Source organism: Coffea eugenioides, unplaced genomic scaffold (assembly GCF_003713205.1).
Source record: "Coffea eugenioides isolate CCC68of unplaced genomic scaffold, Ceug_1.0 ScVebR1_2273;HRSCAF=3270, whole genome shotgun sequence".
NCBI lineage: Eukaryota > Viridiplantae > Streptophyta > Magnoliopsida > Gentianales > Rubiaceae > Coffea > Coffea eugenioides.
The window spans coordinates 20,624-44,207 of NW_020862745.1; the positions used below are offsets into that span (position 1 = coordinate 20,624).

Genomic DNA, 23,584 nt, shown 5'->3' on the forward strand with positions numbered 1-23,584 from the left:
CTAGCTCAAGTCGGCAACCGATTATCAAATCCAGTCCAAAAGTATTTATTTTTCCTGTAAGGAAAACAAAAGGAACAGAACGGGGTGAGCTTGCGCTCAATGAGGTACCAAACAGGTAGCATTAAAATCATGGCATTTCACATTTAACAAATCAGATACACATGTCAGATGTAAAGCAAAGGAACGAATGATTCAAATCAGAAGGATACGGGTGGCTCTCAGGAGCCAAATTTCCAGCGCAATACTTGATCCTAACCGGTTGACTCTCCGTCAACGTATATAGAACCAATGCGTCCGTAGACCCCTCTTATCACCGAATTCCGTCCACCAAACACCCCTTTACCGGGCCCGCTCACCTCAAACGAACAAAAATGGTAATACTCGAGTATACCCGGAATCAAGGGTCTCAATACCCAAAATCCCCGAACAGACTACCGTGGTTCGTTATCTAATCGTCCAGGCCCTTGCCGGCCCGACTCGAATAACTTAGCCACAGGATTGAGCTCATAGGTCATAGAAATCCGAACAGAAATCCGAACAGATGCAGACACAGATAACAGATTCAAATTTTTGCATAGTAAATTGGCATATGAGCAGACTAGAGAACGAGTGTGATAAAGTACACCCTCGTCTCGAACAAATAAACAGATTGCAGAGCAGAAATCAAGTTAAATAGCAATGGAGGGGAGTGGTACACTCACCGGCTTAACTTCAAAAGTTTTCACTTCAGATTGGCCTTAATCGCCAAGAAACCCTAAAATAATCAAAATAAATCAATTGAAGGTTTTACTTCCAGAATCGAGTAAACACAATGCACATGAGGCTCGACTACTAGTCGTATGCCTCGCCAAAATAATTACTAATGCAAGGGTGGAAAACATGATTTTCTTGGAAACAAAAAGGTAACATGAAGACTTAGGCGCAAACAACCCAAAAGCCTTTCATTTCCACCAAAAGGCAAATCTACTTAAAGGAACCAAACGGCCTAGAAAATCGGGCAGCACCGTCCCTAAAATTCTTACTTTTCCAGCCATTAAGGCTTCATTATTTCCTCAAATTAGCCCCAACATTTCACACCAAAGGTCATCTCATTTCCCAAAAGCCGTACAGGGCTCAAAGTGGTACAAGTACAAAAGTTAGCTAGGAAACAACCAAAATGAAAGCAAGCCCTAAGAGAGACTCGACGACGAGTCATAAAACAATGCTGAACACAACCCCAATAGGGTCTCATATGCATAAATAAACATGGTAGCAAACCAGCAATTAATATATGACCTTAACTTAAGCCTTAATAGAAAAACCGTGTTTGATCTTATAATGCGGTAATGGCGTCAATTTCACTACGGTTATCGGTTGGGGGTGTAAGACCCACCGATTCGAAGCTATGAAACAGGGCTACAACAATGTAGAAGGGCACTCAATCCAGTTCCTAGCTTAACTAGGTCGAAAGTGCCAAATACTATACCAGAATTACCAAAACAGGTTTGCAAAACACAGAAAACTGTAATTACTATAACTCAGTCTATACAAGTCCAAATGCCGAAATTCCAAAGGCATATGATAGCTAAGACATCCAGTAACATTTCATCAGAAGACACCAACTTCAAAATCCAAACCAAATCCAGTCAAAATAGGCAATTACTATCGCAGTTCCGCACATTCTGTTCACCAAAAACAGCAACAGTAAAAACGGCATAACTCTCTCTATACTACTCCAAATTCCCTGACATTTTGCAGGCACTTCTTACTCACCAATACCTACAACTTTCATGTTTTGAGCAAAGTCCAATTCGGCCTCTAGCTATGACCTAAAATTTCGGACAGAATAGGGGATTTAAGAACCCTAACTTTTCAATTTTCACACCAAATCCAAAATTGATTGCATTTAACCACAATTCACACTCACTAGAGTCATTTCCAACCATTACAATCCATCATACAAGCACCCAACATCAAGATCATATTAAACCAGAAAAATCATCAATAAAATGAAAAACTTCACCAAATCACTTCAAACCAAGATAAAACCAGAAATTTCAGCACTTCAAGCACTACTAAGCATAATTTAAGCTTCATAGGGTGTAAGAGGGTGTTCAAGCTTCACTTACCAAGAAACAAGAGAGAAGAGGTTGTTGAACACCTTAAACCTTCAACCAAGCTTCAATAAACAACTTACTAGCACTAGAAGGTAAGATTGTATGGAATGGAATTGGATGTAACCAATGTTTTTGGTTGATTTGCAACAAGTAGAAGCTTGAATGGTGAAGAAAGTTTCTTCCTTCCTTGCTCAAGGTGGCCGGCCAACAAGAGAAGAAAAATGGTGATTTTTTGTGCATTTTTTTGATATATAATCCTTTGGTCAAAAAAGTCAAAATTGGGAATAGTAATTCTTAAAAAAACTTCCAATGAGGAGGTGACACTTGTCACCTCCATAAATGCATTCTTATCTTTCTTTCCTCTCTCACATCAATCACTTCACACATTCTACTTATCACTTAACACCCGATAAATTTTAAACAGTATCCGAAACTTAACCTTATTGGCCGAATTTTTCCGAACTTTTCGCACTAGTGGGTCCCACGTCCACTATTTACTCTTAATTTTCTAAAAATTCTCCAATGCTAGAAAAATCATCTTAAAACTATAATTGCTCATAAAATCCACTAAGAAAATATTTCTAAACCAGAAAATGCAGAAAACATGCAATTAAAGGGAACTAAACCCTAAGAAAATAATTAGGGTTTTACGGGTTCTCACACTCTCCCCCCCTTAAAAGAATTTCGTCCTCGAAATTTCTTATTAACGGAATCTATCAAATCTAGAGTACCCAACGGACCATACCTTCTCCATCCTCAGACGAGTCAGGGACCTGATGCTGCTCTAGAGAATATACTCGAGCTGGTGCCTTCGATCCCGTCCCTTCTCCTTTCGTCTGTCCAGGGTTGTTCTTGGCGGGTTGCTGAGAATTGGGCTTGGTCGGTGGCAGAATCCCTCTCCGCTCGCGCAGGCGAGCTGGACAGTTAGCAATCCGATGTTCAGCGCTTCCACAGCGCAAGCATTTTCCTTCTTTCTTCCAGCAATTTGTTTCCGTATGACTTGGCCCTCCGCAATATCCACAGGGACCACGAGTAGCAGAGACCAGTCCTCCCTGAGGGACATCACGCGACACCCCTGGTTGCCGTACTTCCCCGTTTCCCTTGCGAACTTTAGAGATTGTACTATTATCTGCTTGTTCTGAGCTGCTTCCCGGAAAACCCCTTTTTCTTGCTTGGAAGTTTCTAACTTGTAACCCTGCAGTTTCAACGCGCTGGGCTTTTTCCACCGCATCACTAAAGGCATTAAGTTGAGCTACCGCCAGATCTTTTTGAATTTCCACGTTCAAGCCCTGGATAAAACGCCTTATTCGCCGTTGCTCGGTCATGATGAGTTCGGGCGCAAATTTGGATAGGCGGGTGAATTGACTCTCATATTCCGCCACAGTCTGAGCCCCTTGCCGGAGCCGGATAAACTCGTCCTCCTTCCTCTCCTGGACTAGAGGAGGGAAAAACTTTGCATTAAATTCTCGGATGAAGTTCACCCAAGTCCTAGGCGTCTGCTCCCGCTCCCATTTCTGTCTAATTACGTTCCACCAGGAACGGGCAGCTCCCTCCAGTTGGAACACGGCAAAAGTGACCTGCCTTTCGTCAGGGTAGTGTAGGGCCGCGAATATATCAACCATTTTCTCAAGCCACTTCTCAGCAACGTCGGGGTCGGGTCCCCCAATAAACTTTGGCGGGGAAAACTTTTGAAAACGTTCGAGAGCTCTATCCTCGCTCTCGACGTGGTTACCAGGGTTCCCGGGGTTAGGGTTTGGGTTTTGGCCCTGTTGTTGTACTACTTGTGCTAGTAGGTTTATCATTTGCTGCATAGCGGCAGCTATCTGCACATTGGGGTCTATTTGGGATTCAGGATTGGGTCCAGTAGAGGTTTCCCCCGTTTCCCTAACCGGCGTGGGTTGTCTAGTTCCGCGCCCACGTCCCCAACCACTTCGTGTTCCTTCCATAAGTTTCACTCGGTCTAGGCAAGAATGCTAAACCAAAATAAGCACGATACATGTAAGTAACACTCAAAACTTTTATGATAACACACATTTATACATTCCAAACAAGATCAACACATATATACAAGTCGGTCAAAATTAGGCCGCACACATACATACAGCCAGTTAAGTCAAGTACAAACATAGACGATCCACCGAGGAATGGCCTTTCTAGTTCACCAAATCCTTTCTAACCTAGGCCCTCATATCTTTCGTATCCGGGCGCAAGAATCCCATCTAAGATAATTCACAACTCGAGCCGGCCGGTCCCAAGAGTAAACCATCCTTATTAAAGATTCCTACCCGACATACATACCTAGCTTCCTCGAGTCCTATGATAATGATTCGTACACTTATCACATGCCCGGTTCATAACTTACGCTCAAACGAGCACTTAGACATATTCATGAAATTAGGACCACAACACCACTTGGCCCAGTCTCACTCCGCGCAGAGACCACGCGAAGTGGCTCTGATACCAATTGTAACAGCCCCACTTTCCCCTAAGGCGAACCAAAGGGGTTAGCGGACTGCCTGCCCAGCTCTCGCCAGGACTACGGATCAGATTAGAGCTATCTATTGCGATCCGGAACTTACAAACGAGCGTAAACAGGTCAAAATGGTAAAATAACCCAAAATAAAATGAGATGAAATCCGGAGCCGGCCATGAATAGTAACCGATCCGTCAAAACCCAACCGAAAGAGCACGCAAACATTCACATCTGAACTTTAGCGATTACAATCCAAAAGGACATACAAAAGTTTTCAAAAGTTAATACATATACACGGTTTGCCAAATCAAAAGAGAAACGGCCCAAAAGTACACTTAGGGTTTTAATACATGAGCTATACAAAACATATGTTCAACTAGCTCAAGTCGGCAACCGATTATCAAATCCAGTCCAAAAGTATTTATTTTTCCTGTAAGGAAAACAAAAGGAACAGAACGGGGTGAGCTTGCGCTCAATGAGGTACCAAACAGGTAGCATTAAAATCATGGCATTTCACATTTAACAAATCAGATACACATGTCAGATGTAAAGCAAAGGAACGAATGATTCAAATCAGAAGGATACGGGTGGCTCTCAGGAGCCAAATTTCCAGCGCAATACTTGATCCTAACCGGTTGACTCTCCGTCAACGTATATAGAACCAATGCGTCCGTAGACCCCTCTTATCACCGAATTCCGTCCACCAAACACCCCTTTACCGGGCCCGCTCACCTCAAACGAACAAAAATGGTAATACTCGAGTATACCCGGAATCAAGGGTGTAGCGCCCCCACTTCTCCCTAAGGCGAACCAAAGGGTATCCGCGGGACGCCTGCCCAGCTCTCGCCAGGACTCACTACAATCCATCATTCAAAAGCTCGAAATACTTTAAGTAACTTCAATACATAATTAAAGTACTCCAAATATCTCACACTTACAATTATGCAGCTTCCAAGCTTAAATACAACCCAACGGAAAAGGGTACAATAGCCATCCGTTATAATATAACTTAAAGTTTTCAAAAGAAAACAATCTAGTACTACTCACGAGCACCCTTGGTCTCGAACCCTGTAAAAGAAAACCACAACGTGGGATGAGCTACACAGCCCAGTGAGGTTCCGAGACACTCTAACAGTTCAAATAAATCAAGTAAGTTGGGCATATCATATGCATGATTCAAGGTCACACACTGGCATGTTATCATGAGGTGATAATCATTGTACGAGTAATTTGAGATATTTATCATGGTATGAGACATTTATCATGAGACAGGTATCATGATATAAGTACATTGGTCAGGTAACAGGTATGGAGCATATCACAGGCATAGTTCAGGATTTCATGTTGACATTTTAGCATGAAACAATTATCATGATACAAGGTAAACATATACGGTAGGATACGGTGTTCCAGTGGAACTCTGTCGGTCATCTGCACCTTATGACTTCTGATCCCCACGGTACGGTCTGGCCATCGCCTTATCCCTCCAGTGGTAATACTCGAGTATACCGAAACGGTGGCCCAGGGTTCCAACCTACCCGACCGAGCCCAGTCCTGGCTCGAGTAGGTCAGTAACCAAGGGCAGGGCCCAAGTTCAGCTTAGAGCTTACAACATGCACAAGTAACCAAGTAATTCGACAAAAGGTAAAATTCATCATTTGAGTAGGTCGAGTGAGGTAAAGTACACACTCGCCTAATAATGATGGACAGCTTCATATAACATGTGATTCATGATAATCAAGTAATCAGGTGGTCAAGTAACCAAGTAAGTTGGTGATCACGTAAGCAGATAACCAAGTAAGCAAGTAACCAAATAGATTAGAAAACGGTAAGTAAACACGGTTAACGGTAAACGGTAAACGGTTAACGGTAGTAATTACGGTTAATTGGTAGACATATGTCATTTCAATAGGCCGCCATTGGCCGTTTTTCACTTTCACCACGTAAGAGTCGAGGAGATTCACTCCAACCGACTTATGCTTCCATAGCATAATTAATCATTTAAACACATCATGTAAATATGCTCTCCAAACATTTCATATCTAGTATTTCAAGTAATCACATAAGTATGCTCTTTAAGCATTTCATATCGAATAGTTCAAGTAGTCACGTAAATATGCTCTTCAAGGGTTTCATATCGAATAGTTCAAATATACATACTTCAGGTGTTTCATGTCGAGTAATTCAAGTATACACTATTCAAATATGCATGAGTGTGGTAAATACTTAACATATAGCACTTAACACCTAATGACCAGGAGTTAAGCATGTCATAGACTTATTCCAATTACGTATTCCTATATGGAACACTCACCTATTGCAACAAGAGAGTAAATACTCAAACAAGTGTCTAGGCGTCCACTTCGAGTTCCTCTTGAAGGTCCCCTTGAGCGCCTGAGCAAATAACCATTAACTATTATGCACTATCACTTAGAACTCCTACTTATCAAAGAAGGTTGTACAATCTAAGGGGAATTCATAAATTGGGCCTTAATTATTAATAATCGAGGCTCAAGAGTAGAGTTTGAAAGTCTAAAGAGAGAGACTAACATTTTTCATGAAATCGAGTTCAAAATGTTCAATCGGTATCGAGAAAAGAAGGCAAGTTTCCAAAATCTCATTTTCTAAGAAATTGCCAAATTTCAGCTTTGGGTGTCAATTTTAGAAAAAATCGTATCTTGCACTACGTAGGTCCAAAATTGGAACGCTTGATACCATTGGAAACTACATTCCGAGTACTACAAGTTTCTAGAAGACACTTTTCCATGATCCCAAATGGAAGGTATTCAAAAGTTGGATCAAAGTTACTGCTGTAGAATACTAAGACAGTTTCAAGGTTGGTTTTTGGCCAATTTTGGAAATTCGGCAAAATTCACTTGTTTTGAACTAACCTTTGAAATTTGGAAATCAATTAGTGTTGCAATCCATGAGTATAACAAAACAAGCGGAATGAGAAACGGAGTTTCGAGCACCAAGATATAGTAGCTCCAAGTTGCTGAAAAAGTTAAGACGGTTGGGCTATTTTCCAGGTTTAAAAACTAAATTCGAAGCATCATTTGGTCACCGAGTTGGCAGTGGAATTACATAAAACTTGGTACACTAAATCTTCCATATGTGAACAACGTTTCTACCAAGTTTCATACGAAAACTCACACGGTAAGGTAGTCATTAAAACAACCAAAGTTTATGAAGAGTTTCAAGGCTAAACTACCTTCTCACTTTTTCTTTTGTTTACAAACTTTTGTACCATGAAATCAGTTTCAAATCTCTCCATTATTGAAACCAAGAGTTCATAAACATCCACTGAGCAATTTAAAGACCATTGACATCCAAATTCTAGAAATAAAACTCTCCAAATCAGATTTGACCATTTGGCTAAGAGAAAACGAAAAGTTTTCCAGATTCGATGAGCGAATTTTGTGACATCATTTGCATATCAAAATGGTCTTAGAATATTACCAAATTTTGTACAATTAAACCTCCATATGAGGATTACTCTTCTATCAAATTTCATTTGAAAATTCACACGGGAAGGTAGTTAACTAAACCATCAAAGTTCAGGAAATTTCCCAAGGTAAAACTGTCTTCTAGCTCTTCTTTCCTTTTTAAATATTTTGTCCAAAGCAACCAACCCAAATCTGGTTTATTTGTAAAACAAAGTCCAAGGAACATCTAATCTAAAGTTTGGTAGGTGTTGGACATCAAATTTTCCAAAACAACAAGTCCCAAATCATTGTTAGTTACAAATCTGTCCAAGTGGAAAATTCTATCACTGTAGCAGTTTCAAACTTTGGCCACAACTCACTCAATTCAACTTGGAATTGGACGTGGTTGATGGCGTTGGAAAGCTCTCTTATAAAGCTGAATTTTCTCAGAAGAAACCATTTTCAAATTCTATCTACAAACAGCTCGTTTTTGAGCATCAAGAAGCAATTTCTGTCCTGTCTCCTGGAGAGCAACGAAACAGGGCAGTGATTTTCAAACGAATGGTGTGGCTCACTCAAGTGGAACCAGAACGTGAATTTGGTACCAATGGAAAGCTGAGAATGTCTAGTTTCCAATGCCGCAAACGGCACTTGATTTCGACATCGGAGTAAAGAGTTATAGCCGATACAAAATGACTGCCTGGGCAATACGGGAATCATTTTCCAGATTTGCTAACTTTCGAAATCAATTCATTTGACCAACCAAATCATGTTATTTTTCAATGAAATTTTGTACACACTCACAATAACATGTAAACAACATAATCAAGTCATTAGAACCTCAAAATTTTGCACAAAAGTGGTCGGACAAGGCAGGGGTAAAATCGGAAACTTTTGCCTCTTGCACCCAATGAAATTTCTATCAATTACACACCATTAATCCATCATTTTAACCACTAAACCAACAATATATCCACCATCAATCATCAAATCAGCAACAACCCAAGTGTGGGAATCCATAGAGCCCACTTTCACATTTTTCCAACAATATCAAGATACCCATACACATGCAATAGCTTAAGGATGCATTTCTACCATCATAAACCAAGCTTAAGGTGTAGGATGAGGTTATACCTCCTTGTTGCTTTAAACCAGAAATTTCGGTCCTCAAGATGCTCCAAGAAACCGTGAGAAACTCCTCCTTTTTCTAGCTAGATGATCTCTCCACGTGACAAGCTAAGTGTAGTTCAAATTTGGTGTGAATCCATGAAGTTTTTGTGCAAGAATTGAAGATGAAAATGGCAACTTTGTGTTGTGTTTTTGCTGCAGAGAATTCGGCCAAGAGAGAGACTAAGAGAGAGAGTGTTTGGTCTAAATTTAGCTTCTTAAGGAAGACACAATGTGTGGTGCAAAAATCATCCCCAAAGTCAACTCTCACTAGGGTGCGTTTGGGCGCGTTTCGGCTCGATTTCTCGCGCGTTTGGTTCACTAGTGCACTAAACCTCTAATGCACTTATATTCATGTAGATAATATTCACTCTTAATTATCCCGAAATAAGGGTCTAAGGTCCCTCAAATAAAGTCACGCGTGTGGAAACGTGTACCGTCAATTTTATCGCTATAACGCGAAACCTCCGAGAAATTCTTATAACGTCCGTACTACTAACCATCACTTGAGTATTTAAACATTAAAATTCCTATTTTAAGACTAAGGCACGTATCTCCAATTTTTCTGAGCTCAGTGTATCCTCAAATCGGCTATCGTTCCAAATGAACGTGCACTATTTCACTTATCGGGCTTTCGGAAATTAATTTTTGAAACAAGTCATTTTAAAAATATAATGAAACTATATTTCCATGTAATTAGGTCTCAAGAGCTTAGAAAATAATATTCGGAGTAAAAGACCAAATAAATAATTAAATAAGCTAGAAATAGGAGATTAAATAAGTAAATTTTGCGAGTCCTCACAACCTCCCCTCCTTAAAAGAATTTCGTCCTCGAAATTCATACCTTCTGTAATCTCAGACAATTCTGAACCGTGTGATGTGTTCATGTCAAGCGTTCTTTCAGATGTCACTAGTCGGTTTCTCCTTCCATTGACTTGTCGAGGGGCAGTTCCATTTCCTTGTTGAGCAGTAGTTTCTCGTGGATACCTCCTTGGACAGTCATGAACTTTATGATTGGTACTCCCACATCCCATACACTTTCGTCCCTTTAGCCAACAGTTTTCTTCAGTGTGATTCGTCCTTCCACAATATCCACAAGTCGGACGAGGTGTTGTGACCTGACTTGCTTGCGAGGTTTTCTTTGATCGTGTTTGTCCTACTGAAGTCCCTCGTGACATAGTTCCTTTTGGTTCCTTTATCATGAGTGGTGCAGGAAGTGACAGTCCTACTTCATCCACTTCTTTTCTAACTTTGGGCGGTGGTCCATTTTTTCCTAGTGTACTGTCAGATGTATCTCTTTTCCTTTTTTGAAAAGCTCTCAGTTGAGATTTTGTGCTTTCTACCCTTTGCGCTTTTTCAAGAGCGTCACTAAATGTTTCAACCTGTGCTGCAGCAAAGGCATCTTGGATTTCCAAATCTAATCCTTGGATAAACCGTCTTATTCTCTTCCGTTCAGTAGCCACCAATTCTGGGGCATATGTAGATAACTTCGTAAAGCGTGTTTCATACTCAGCTACGCTTAAAGTTCCTTGACGAAGCTTTATAAAATCATCTTCTCTCTTTTCTTGGACAAGTGGAGGAAGAAATTTCTCATTAAATTCACGCACGAAGTTTATCCAAATTCTCGGAGTTTGATCTCTTTCCCACTTGTTTCTTATAACATTCCACCAGGCTCGGGCTGCTCCTTCAAGTTGAAATACAGCAAAGGTGACTTGTCTCTCCTCTGTGTAATCCAAGGCATCGAATATATTTCTTATATTCTCTAACCAATTTTCAGCCACCTCTGGATCAGGTCCTCCAGCAAACTTAGGTGGGGAAAATTTCTGAAACCGCTCTAAAGCTCGATCCTCCCCTATCTCTTGGTTTCCACGTTGGTTCCCTTGTCCAACACCTTGACCTTGTTGAGCTACCAAGAGCTCTAGGATATCCGTCATGCGAGTTAAAACTTGTCCTATCTGGTCATTTCCTCTCCCAGCACTTAGCTCAACGTTTTGATCGATATCGGACCCATTAGCTACTCTTTCATTTCGGGGTTGTCTAGGTTGACGTCCCTTTCGTTGTCCTCTAGTTTCCATGTCCACAACTAATCTATACGCACATGCATAACCCTTACACTTAGTTAAAATTGAACTACACTCATATACCAGTAGCAACATTTAAAGAGGATGAAGATACTTTCACAAATAACATTATCACTATGCAAGTAAACACAAACTAGAGTTCATTAAATCATAACACAAATTATGGCCAGGTAAAGTTCATACCAAGTCAAAGTCAATAACAAAAATAAACAAGTGATTATCACAAGTACATTCATCTCCAACGCGCAAACTCTTAAGTTCTACTCCCATCGTCTCACTATGAAAGATCACCAGTAGAGATTCACTAGATTAATTGGAATTAGACGATTCTCGTTCCCTAACATGCTCGATTTCAATCCCAACACAAGGATCTTTTGGGTTACGATATTTTCCATCTTCCACTCTTAATTATTGTACCATCTTAACCAAACAATTATTGGTTTCCTGTAACCATTCACATGAAATATCGATTCATTCTTATTCCCCACAAATGGAGATATAAAGTCCCTATGGTTGCTTTCCACTCCCAAGTACTCGGGTTCAAGAATCCAAAATAGGATAATTCACATCTCGAGCCGGCCGGTCCCAAGAGTAAATCACCACATTCGAGATTCCTACCCAACATACATATCAAATTCCCTCCAATCATCAAGATAAAGGTTTTACAACCTATAACATTCATGATTCACAACTTACATTTCTAGAAGGGCACTTAAGTCTTTACTCAATCACATAGTAAGGACCATAACACTACTTGGCCCTATCTTGCTCCTTTGTAGAGACCACGTGAAGTGGCTCTAAATTCATCATTACAAGCAATCATTTAACTTTCAGAATAGTCCCACAGTCCGGCATCCTAAACATTTAAGCCTAGGATACACTACAAAATCTGAAGCCTAAGCTCTGATACCAATTGTAGCGCCCCCACTTCTCCCTAAGGCGAACCAAAGGGTATCCGCGGGACGCCTGCCCAGCTCTCGCCAGGACTCACTACAATCCATCATTCAAAAGCTCGAAATACTTTAAGTAACTTCAATACATAATTAAAGTACTCCAAATATCTCACACTTACAATTATGCAGCTTCCAAGCTTAAATACAACCCAACGGAAAAGGGTACAATAGCCATCCGTTATAATATAACTTAAAGTTTTCAAAAGAAAACAATCTAGTACTACTCACGAGCACCCTTGGTCTCGAACCCTGTAAAAGAAAACCACAACGTGGGATGAGCTACACAGCCCAGTGAGGTTCCGAGACACTCTAACAGTTCAAATAAATCAAGTAAGTTGGGCATATCATATGCATGATTCAAGGTCACACACTGGCATGTTATCATGAGGTGATAATCATTGTACGAGTAATTTGAGATATTTATCATGGTATGAGACATTTATCATGAGACAGGTATCATGATATAAGTACATTGGTCAGGTAACAGGTATGGAGCATATCACAGGCATAGTTCAGGATTTCATGTTGACATTTTAGCATGAAACAATTATCATGATACAAGGTAAACATATACGGTAGGATACGGTGTTCCAGTGGAACTCTGTCGGTCATCTGCACCTTATGACTTCTGATCCCCACGGTACGGTCTGGCCATCGCCTTATCCCTCCAGTGGTAATACTCGAGTATACCGAAACGGTGGCCCAGGGTTCCAACCTACCCGACCGAGCCCAGTCCTGGCTCGAGTAGGTCAGTAACCAAGGGCAGGGCCCAAGTTCAGCTTAGAGCTTACAACATGCACAAGTAACCAAGTAATTCGACAAAAGGTAAAATTCATCATTTGAGTAGGTCGAGTGAGGTAAAGTACACACTCGCCTAATAATGATGGACAGCTTCATATAACATGTGATTCATGATAATCAAGTAATCAGGTGGTCAAGTAACCAAGTAAGTTGGTGATCACGTAAGCAGATAACCAAGTAAGCAAGTAACCAAATAGATTAGAAAACGGTAAGTAAACACGGTTAACGGTAAACGGTAAACGGTTAACGGTAGTAATTACGGTTAATTGGTAGACATATGTCATTTCAATAGGCCGCCATTGGCCGTTTTTCACTTTCACCACGTAAGAGTCGAGGAGATTCACTCCAACCGACTTATGCTTCCATAGCATAATTAATCATTTAAACACATCATGTAAATATGCTCTCCAAACATTTCATATCTAGTATTTCAAGTAATCACATAAGTATGCTCTTTAAGCATTTCATATCGAATAGTTCAAGTAGTCACGTAAATATGCTCTTCAAGGGTTTCATATCGAATAGTTCAAATATACATACTTCAGGTGTTTCATGTCGAGTAATTCAAGTATACACTATTCAAATATGCATGAGTGTGGTAAATACTTAACATATAGCACTTAACACCTAATGACCAGGAGTTAAGCATGTCATAGACTTATTCCAATTACGTATTCCTATATGGAACACTCACCTATTGCAACAAGAGAGTAAATACTCAAACAAGTGTCTAGGCGTCCACTTCGAGTTCCTCTTGAAGGTCCCCTTGAGCGCCTGAGCAAATAACCATTAACTATTATGCACTATCACTTAGAACTCCTACTTATCAAAGAAGGTTGTACAATCTAAGGGGAATTCATAAATTGGGCCTTAATTATTAATAATCGAGGCTCAAGAGTAGAGTTTGAAAGTCTAAAGAGAGAGACTAACATTTTTCATGAAATCGAGTTCAAAATGTTCAATCGGTATCGAGAAAAGAAGGCAAGTTTCCAAAATCTCATTTTCTAAGAAATTGCCAAATTTCAGCTTTGGGTGTCAATTTTAGAAAAAATCGTATCTTGCACTACGTAGGTCCAAAATTGGAACGCTTGATACCATTGGAAACTACATTCCGAGTACTACAAGTTTCTAGAAGACACTTTTCCATGATCCCAAATGGAAGGTATTCAAAAGTTGGATCAAAGTTACTGCTGTAGAATACTAAGACAGTTTCAAGGTTGGTTTTTGGCCAATTTTGGAAATTCGGCAAAATTCACTTGTTTTGAACTAACCTTTGAAATTTGGAAATAAATTAGTGTTGCAATCCATGAGTATAACAAAACAAGCGGAATGAGAAACGGAGTTTCGAGCACCAAGATATAGTAGCTCCAAGTTGCTGAAAAAGTTAAGACGGTTGGGCTATTTTCCAGGTTTAAAAACTAAATTCGAAGCATCATTTGGTCACCGAGTTGGCAGTGGAATTACATAAAACTTGGTACACTAAATCTTCCATATGTGAACAACGTTTCTACCAAGTTTCATACGAAAACTCACACGGTAAGGTAGTCATTAAAACAACCAAAGTTTATGAAGAGTTTCAAGGCTAAACTACCTTCTCACTTTTTCTTTTGTTTACAAACTTTTGTACCATGAAATCAGTTTCAAATCTCTCCATTATTGAAACCAAGAGTTCATAAACATCCACTGAGCAATTTAAAGACCATTGACATCCAAATTCTAGAAATAAAACTCTCCAAATCAGATTTGACCATTTGGCTAAGAGAAAACGAAAAGTTTTCCAGATTCGATGAGCGAATTTTGTGACATCATTTGCATATCAAAATGGTCTTAGAATATTACCAAATTTTGTACAATTAAACCTCCATATGAGGATTACTCTTCTATCAAATTTCATTTGAAAATTCACACGGGAAGGTAGTTAACTAAACCATCAAAGTTCAGGAAATTTCCCAAGGTAAAACTGTCTTCTAGCTCTTCTTTCCTTTTTAAATATTTTGTCCAAAGCAACCAACCCAAATCTGGTTTATTTGTAAAACAAAGTCCAAGGAACATCTAATCTAAAGTTTGGTAGGTGTTGGACATCAAATTTTCCAAAACAACAAGTCCCAAATCATTGTTAGTTACAAATCTGTCCAAGTGGAAAATTCTATCACTGTAGCAGTTTCAAACTTTGGCCACAACTCACTCAATTCAACTTGGAATTGGACGTGGTTGATGGCGTTGGAAAGCTCTCTTATAAAGCTGAATTTTCTCAGAAGAAACCATTTTCAAATTCTATCTACAAACAGCTCGTTTTTGAGCATCAAGAAGCAATTTCTGTCCTGTCTCCTGGAGAGCAACGAAACAGGGCAGTGATTTTCAAACGAATGGTGTGGCTCACTCAAGTGGAACCAGAACGTGAATTTGGTACCAATGGAAAGCTGAGAATGTCTAGTTTCCAATGCCGCAAACGGCACTTGATTTCGACATCGGAGTAAAGAGTTATAGCCGATACAAAATGACTGCCTGGGCAATACGGGAATCATTTTCCAGATTTGCTAACTTTCGAAATCAATTCATTTGACCAACCAAATCATGTTATTTTTCAATGAAATTTTGTACACACTCACAATAACATGTAAACAACATAATCAAGTCATTAGAACCTCAAAATTTTGCACAAAAGTGGTCGGACAAGGCAGGGGTAAAATCGGAAACTTTTGCCTCTTGCACCCAATGAAATTTCTATCAATTACACACCATTAATCCATCATTTTAACCACTAAACCAACAATATATCCACCATCAATCATCAAATCAGCAACAACCCAAGTGTGGGAATCCATAGAGCCCACTTTCACATTTTTCCAACAATATCAAGATACCCATACACATGCAATAGCTTAAGGATGCATTTCTACCATCATAAACCAAGCTTAAGGTGTAGGATGAGGTTATACCTCCTTGTTGCTTTAAACCAGAAATTTCGGTCCTCAAGATGCTCCAAGAAACCGTGAGAAACTCCTCCTTTTTCTAGCTAGATGATCTCTCCACGTGACAAGCTAAGTGTAGTTCAAATTTGGTGTGAATCCATGAAGTTTTTGTGCAAGAATTGAAGATGAAAATGGCAACTTTGTGTTGTGTTTTTGCTGCAGAGAATTCGGCCAAGAGAGAGACTAAGAGAGAGAGTGTTTGGTCTAAATTTAGCTTCTTAAGGAAGACACAATGTGTGGTGCAAAAATCATCCCCAAAGTCAACTCTCACTAGGGTGCGTTTGGGCGCGTTTCGGCTCGATTTCTCGCGCGTTTGGTTCACTAGTGCACTAAACCTCTAATGCACTTATATTCATGTAGATAATATTCACTCTTAATTATCCCGAAATAAGGGTCTAAGGTCCCTCAAATAAAGTCACGCGTGTGGAAACGTGTACCGTCAATTTTATCGCTATAACGCGAAACCTCCGAGAAATTCTTATAACGTCCGTACTACTAACCATCACTTGAGTATTTAAACATTAAAATTCCTATTTTAAGACTAAGGCACGTATCTCCAATTTTTCTGAGCTCAGTGTATCCTCAAATCGGCTATCGTTCCAAATGAACGTGCACTATTTCACTTATCGGGCTTTCGGAAATTAATTTTTGAAACAAGTCATTTTAAAAATATAATGAAACTATATTTCCATGTAATTAGGTCTCAAGAGCTTAGAAAATAATATTCGGAGTAAAAGACCAAATAAATAATTAAATAAGCTAGAAATAGGAGATTAAATAAGTAAATTTTGCGAGTCCTCACAAAGGGTCTCAATACCCAAAATCCCCGAACAGACTACCGTGGTTCGTTATCTAATCGTCCAGGCCCTTGCCGGCCCGACTCGAATAACTTAGCCACAGGATTGAGCTCATAGGTCATAGAAATCCGAACAGATGCAGACACAGATAACAGATTCAAATTTTTGCATAGTAAATTGGCATATGAGCAGACTAGAGAACGAGTGTGATAAAGTACACCCTCGTCTCGAACAAATAAACAGATTGCAGAGCAGAAATCAAGTTAAATAGCAATGGAGGGGAGTGGTACACTCACCGGCTTAACTTCAAAAGTTTTCACTTCATATTGGCCTTAATCGCCAAGAAACCCTAAAATAATCAAAATAAATCAATTGAAGGTTTTACTTCCAGAATCGAGTAAACACAATGCACATGAGGCTCGACTACTAGTCGTATGCCTCGCCAAAATAATTACTAATGCAAGGGTGGAAAACATGATTTTCTTGGAAACAAAAAGGTAACATGAAGACTTAGGCGCAAACAACCCAAAAGCCTTTCATTTCCACCAAAAGGCAAATCTACTTAAAGGAACCAAACGGCCTAGAAAATCGGGCAGCACCGTCCCTAAAATTCTTACTTTTCCAGCCATTAAGGCTTCATTATTTCCTCAAATTAGCCCCAACATTTCACACCAAAGGTCATCTCATTTCCCAAAAGCCGTACAGGGCTCAAAGTGGTACAAGTACAAAAGTTAGCTAGGAAACAACCAAAATGAAAGCAAGCCCTAAGAGAGACTCGACGACGAGTCATAAAACAATGCTGAACACAACCCCAATAGGGTCTCATATGCATAAATAAACATGGTAGCAAACCAGCAATTAATATATGACCTTAACTTAAGCCTTAATAGAAAAACCGTGTTTGATCTTATAATGCGGTAATGGCGTCAATTTCACTACGGTTATCGGTTGGGGGTGTAAGACCCACCGATTCGAAGCTATGAAACAGGGCTACAACAATGTAGAAGGGCACTCAATCCAGTTCCTAGCTTAACTAGGTCGAAAGTGCCAAATACTATACCAGAATTACCAAAACAGGTTTGCAAAACACAGAAAACTGTAATTACTATAACTCAGTCTATACAAGTCCAAATGCCGAAATTCCAAAGGCATATGATAGCTAAGACATCCAGTAACATTTCATCAGAAGACACCAACTTCAAAATCCAAACCAAATCCAGTCAAAATAGGCAATTACTATCGCAGTTCCGCACATTCTGTTCACCAAAAACAGCAACAGTAAAAACGGCATAACTCTCTCTATACTACTCTAAATTCCCTGCAATTTTGCAGGCACTTCTTACTCACCAATACCTACAACTTTCATGTTTTGAGCAAAGTCCAATTCGGCCTCTAGCTATGACCTAAAATTTCGGACAGAATAGGGGATTTAAGAACCCTAACTTTTCAATTTTCACACCAAATCCAAAATTGATTGCATTTAACCACAATTCACACTCACTAGAGTCATTTCCAACCATTACAATCCATCATACAAGCACCCAACATCAAGATCATATTAAACCAGAAAAATCATCAATAAAATGAAAAACTTCACCAAATCACTTCAAACCAAGATAAAACCAGAAATTTCAGCACTTCAAGCACTACTAAGCATAATTTAAGCTTCATAGGGTGTAAGAGGGTGTTCAAGCTTCACTTACCAAGAAACAAGAGAGAAGAGGTTGTTGAACACCTTAAACCTTCAACCAAGCTTCAATAAACAACTTACTAGCACTAGAAGGTAAGATTGTATGGAATGGAATTGGATGTAACCAATGTTTTTGGTTGATTTGCAACAAGTAGAAGCTTGAATGGTGAAGAAAGTTTCTTCCTTCCTTGCTCAAGGTGGCCGGCCAACAAGAGAAGAAAAATGGTGATTTTTTGTGCATTTTTTTTGATATATAATCCTTTGGTCAAAAAAGTCAAAATTGGGAATAGTAATTCTTAAAAAAACTTCCAATGAGGAGGTGACACTTGTCACCTCCATAAATGCATTCTTATCTTTCTTTCCTCTCTCACATCAATCACTTCACACATTCTACTTATCACTTAACACCCGATAAATTTTAAACAGTATCCGAAACTTAACCTTATTGGCCGAATTTTTCCGAACTTTTCGCACTAGTGGGTCCCACGTCCACTATTTACTCTTAATTTTCTAAAAATTCTCCAATGCTAGAAAAATCATCTTAAAACTATAATTGCTCATAAAATCCACTAAGAAAATATTTCTAAACCAGAAAATGCAGAAAACATGCAATTAAAGGGAACTAAACCCTAAGAAAATAATTAGGGTTTTACGGGTTCTCACATATGTACTAGGTGCTATATGTGATTTATGTGTTTATTTTCTTTATTATGTTTTACATGATTTATTTGATTGTAATAAATGTTTAACGTCACCACACTAGTCCAACGCTAGTTGTGGCCCCCCTTTTTCCGATTCCGCACTAATCCAACGCTAGTTGTGGCCCTCCTTTCTAACTTCTCACTAGTCCAATGCTAATGAGGACTTATAGACATGGACTAGTCCAACGCTAGATCCTTAGGGACCATCCACGCGTTAGATCATGTTTGTGTGACAATCACTACACTCTCATGCATATTTTCTACTTTTTAGGGTTTTTTATTATTTTTGCATGACATTTCCCTTGTATACACATCCCTTATCCCATATTTCCCCTATATATATCCCTTATCCCATATTTTCCTCTATATAACCCTATGTGTGAGACATGACATTAGACTTACATTTCGTATAAGGAAAGTTAGAACTAGCTTAGATCATTTTGCTTGCCTAGATTAGAAGAGTTACCCCTAGAATATGGGATATAGACGAGTTTGGCTTTCTAACCTTAGCACGCTCGTATTCCCTCTATCAAAGGGAATATTGAAGTCACGAGTATTAGCCCCCGCACCTGTTATGATGCATTCCTCTAGGTCATGTATATTTGTATAATTATTATTTTCTTTTTCTTTTTCTTCGAGTCTCATATTTTGCACATTCGTGACCTCTTCAAATAATTACTTTTGGGTATTGTAATTAATGCGATTTGCACCAACTAAAATTTGAAGAGACATGTTGACCACGATACACTAGGTCTAGGGTTTGCATTCATATAGTACGTCCAAATATGATAAATTCTTAGGTTAAAATAAGAAAATCTTTGACTAAATCACGCGACTAGCCTTGGCTAGGTTGAAAGGGTGCCTTGGATTTTATCCTTGCCTCCCTTTCTTCAAATGTGACTCCCGAACACTTTTCTCTAATTTTCGAAGACTTGGAGTCGTTTAAAAGGGGTTTTTCTACTTTTTCTTTAAAATTCATTTTAGGTGACTTGGTACACCTTAACTCAATACCAAGTGGTGACTCCGATTTTTTATTCAAAAACCCTTTTTAAACTATAATTTGGGCCAAAATAATCGCACTTATTAAACCCCATTTTAGGCCCATTTTCTTATTCATTTTTCTAAAAAACAATATTCATTTTTTTTCAAATCAAAAACTCATTTTCACTTAAAATCTATTTTTATAAAATACTCGGTAATTTTTATTTTTAAAAAAATGGGGCGCGACACTAGGCTGGCGTTCCGCAGATACCCTTAGATTTACCCTTGGGAGAAGTGGGGCGTCACAATTTCTTTGTAGATCTTCATAGCTTTTGATCTACTCACGAACATTGCCATCTTCTTACCACAAAATCTTGTTAATTTCAAAATCTTCAAAAAGTCTATCTTTATAATTTAGGCATAGACTTCTCTACCTATCAATATAATTGACTATGGGTTCATTTTTCCATTGGTGTGCGTTGTCAATTCTAACATGCTAATCATTCTTTGAATACTATGGAAATGATTTAGAAACTCTTGCTCAAGTTGCTCCCAACTTTCAATGGATCCAGGCTAGAGATTAGTATATCAATCAAATGCATTGCCCTTCAAAGATTAGACAAATTGTTCGACTAGAAAGTTACCATATATTTCAGTATTGTTGCAAATTTCAATGAAATGGACTATGTATTGCTTTGGATTCCCTTTCCCATCATACTGCTAAACTTGGGTAGTTGATATCTAGTAGGCATCATGAGATTGTCAATTCTCATAGTATAAGGCTTGGAATAATTGAAGCTTGACTTCAAATCACTTTCATGTTTGATTTTAGCAATGTCTTCAACAAACTCCTTTAATTGCTTCATGGGAATTGTTCTTTCAGAGGTTATGTGTACTTCCTTCACTTTATCTTTTCTTTTAAATGATGAAATCTCATGTTCTTGTTGTACTTTGAAGTCTATATAACTTCCTTTAGAAGCAGAATATCTTTGGTTGAGAAGCTGAGTAATGAGAGCATCTCGATCCTTGATGTTGATTCATCATTAATTCTATTATCTTGGACATGTTTACCACTTGCTCTTTGAAATTTGGAGTGCTTGTCACCATAACATGCAGTATGAAAGAAATAGAAGAATAGTAGAATCTTCAACAAGAAATGTTGACTATAGAGTTTCATGGGAGGATTCTGATACAATATTTGATAGGTCATTATCAGGCTTCAAAAGTTTGGATGTAGATCCAATTTTGAGCATGACAAGAGTCTTCTCAATTGAAGCAGAGACATCCTTCAGCCCTAATATGGAAGAAGAGATTTTGGATGATGTTGAACCAAAGATGGGAGTTGAAGTAAATGGAGTTTCCATGCTACTTTGAGTGAAAGGTCTTATTATGCTCCTTGTCATTGGACAAACAGCACGAGAGTTTGTAACAACATACCATTATCAACAAATTTGGCATCACCAGTCTTGGAACATGTAGCCATGGATTTGTCATTCTTTAGAGCCATAGTTTGTTATATGCAATCGAATATATAAAGAGAAGAGATGCAAGATAAGACTATTCCACCTGTAAGAGAAGAAGCAAGAGAGGAAGATGTTTTGGGATAACATTTGTTCTCCTCTCAGTGTGAGTAGTATAACTGACATATATATACAAGATTGAAATAATCTAGATCCTAAAATCAAGCTATCAAGATCCTAAAATCAAGCTAGAATAATTAGCTATCTACTTCCTATAATTAGACTAGGATAATCAGGCTAATAATCAGGCTATCTAATCCCTATAATTGATGTATAATATATCACACGTATCTAGGTATATTCAACACATCGAGTGTGCCTGAATTTGTACCCAATAAAATTTCAAGTTTGCAGAAAATTACAAGATAAGAAAAGTATACGATAAATACGAAATATGAAAATTTTAAAAAATGCAAATTATAATATCCATGATTTTCTCAATACTGTAGAAAGCTTTCTTCAATTCTTTTCTTCAAACGTCAATTCAAGGGTTTCACAACTTGTGCTTGGATCAATTGCTGACTTCTTCAAATTTTCACATGAAAGATTTGAAGAACTTGATGAATTTGATGAAGAATTCACAACTTTGTATGGTAAAGATTCAAAGATCTTGAAGATTTCAAGCCTTAATATATGGAAGACTTGAAGAACTTGAAGATGCAGGGCTTTCACAACCTTGGAACTTCAAGAAAATATGCATGTATGAGATATGTATATGTGACCTTCAGTAGAGACCCTATTTATAGCATTAGAATAGAATGAAGATAGAAGACATGCATACCTCTTTGCCTGTCTTTCAAGACATGCAATCATATAAGGATTGCACACCTTGAATGTTATTCCTTTATTTTATATTTACTAATAAAGAGATAATATTAATGGTTACTTCTTTGATTTGTTAGGTTGTAGAAACATATGACACCAATCTAATTGAACAAATCATTATAGTATATAAGATATATATAAGGGTTAACTAACTCCAAATACTATCCCTTTAACAAAGAAATAAATACGTATATATTTATCTTTATTTTGTCAAGTCATATGGACATGTGACAACATAATTTGATTGGCAGAGACACCTCAACATATTTGTTCGACTAGAACTCCTCAACATGCTATGTTGAGAAACATAATTGGCTATATAAAATCAAACTCTTAAGTATGCATGACATATGAAAATATTTTATTAGTTGAAAAATATGCCATGGAACAATTTATAGACCAATGAAAAATGTTTAATTAATTAAAATTACATTGCATAGAGATATTCCTTATTCACCTTCTACTAGTATTGTAATAGTAAAGCCCCACAAAGCAAGCAACATGATGTTTTGTTGTTTCTACTCACTTTTTTTTTTTCTCTATTCTTTTAGGCAAAAGTTTGCATAAAGGTGTTAAATTTTCTGATCCAAATTTGAGATGTAGAACTCCAATTCTTGTTGGTGTTCTCCATCAATTACTAGAAGCCTTGCTACTAGTTTTTGCCAGTTTTCTCAATTTCTTGCTATTTTGTATCCTTTTTTTCTTGCTTTATGTGATGCCCCGAAAGAATGAGAGTGAGAACCCGGAAATTTTCTAATTTTCTAGGGTTTATTTTTTTTTTTAATCACCCGCCTTTTCTACATTTCTTTATTAGAAAAATTCCCCAGATAAAGTTTATGAGCAAAGATAGTTTTAAAATGATTTTTCTAGTATCGGTTAGTTTTTGAGAAATTAAGAGCGTATTTTGAACGTGGGACCCGCAAGTGCGGTAAATGCATTATATTTTTGACAACTTGTTGGAATTTTGTATTAAGTGATATTATTTTACAAAGTGTTAAGATATTTGCATTGGAGAGACAAAAAGATAAGTTTTAAACCTAAAGGTGACAAGTGTCACCATAAGATTTAGTCTTGAGTTTGACTACTATTCATAACTTTACCA

The 23,584-nt window shown here is 38.2% G+C and overlaps 1 pseudogene; it reads right to left on the bottom strand.

Annotated features, from left to right (window-relative positions):
* Window positions 1-21,644, bottom strand: part of LOC113756393 — a 33,365-nt pseudogene extending 11,721 nt beyond the window's left edge.
* Between the last annotated feature and the right edge of the window lie 1,940 nt (window positions 21,645-23,584).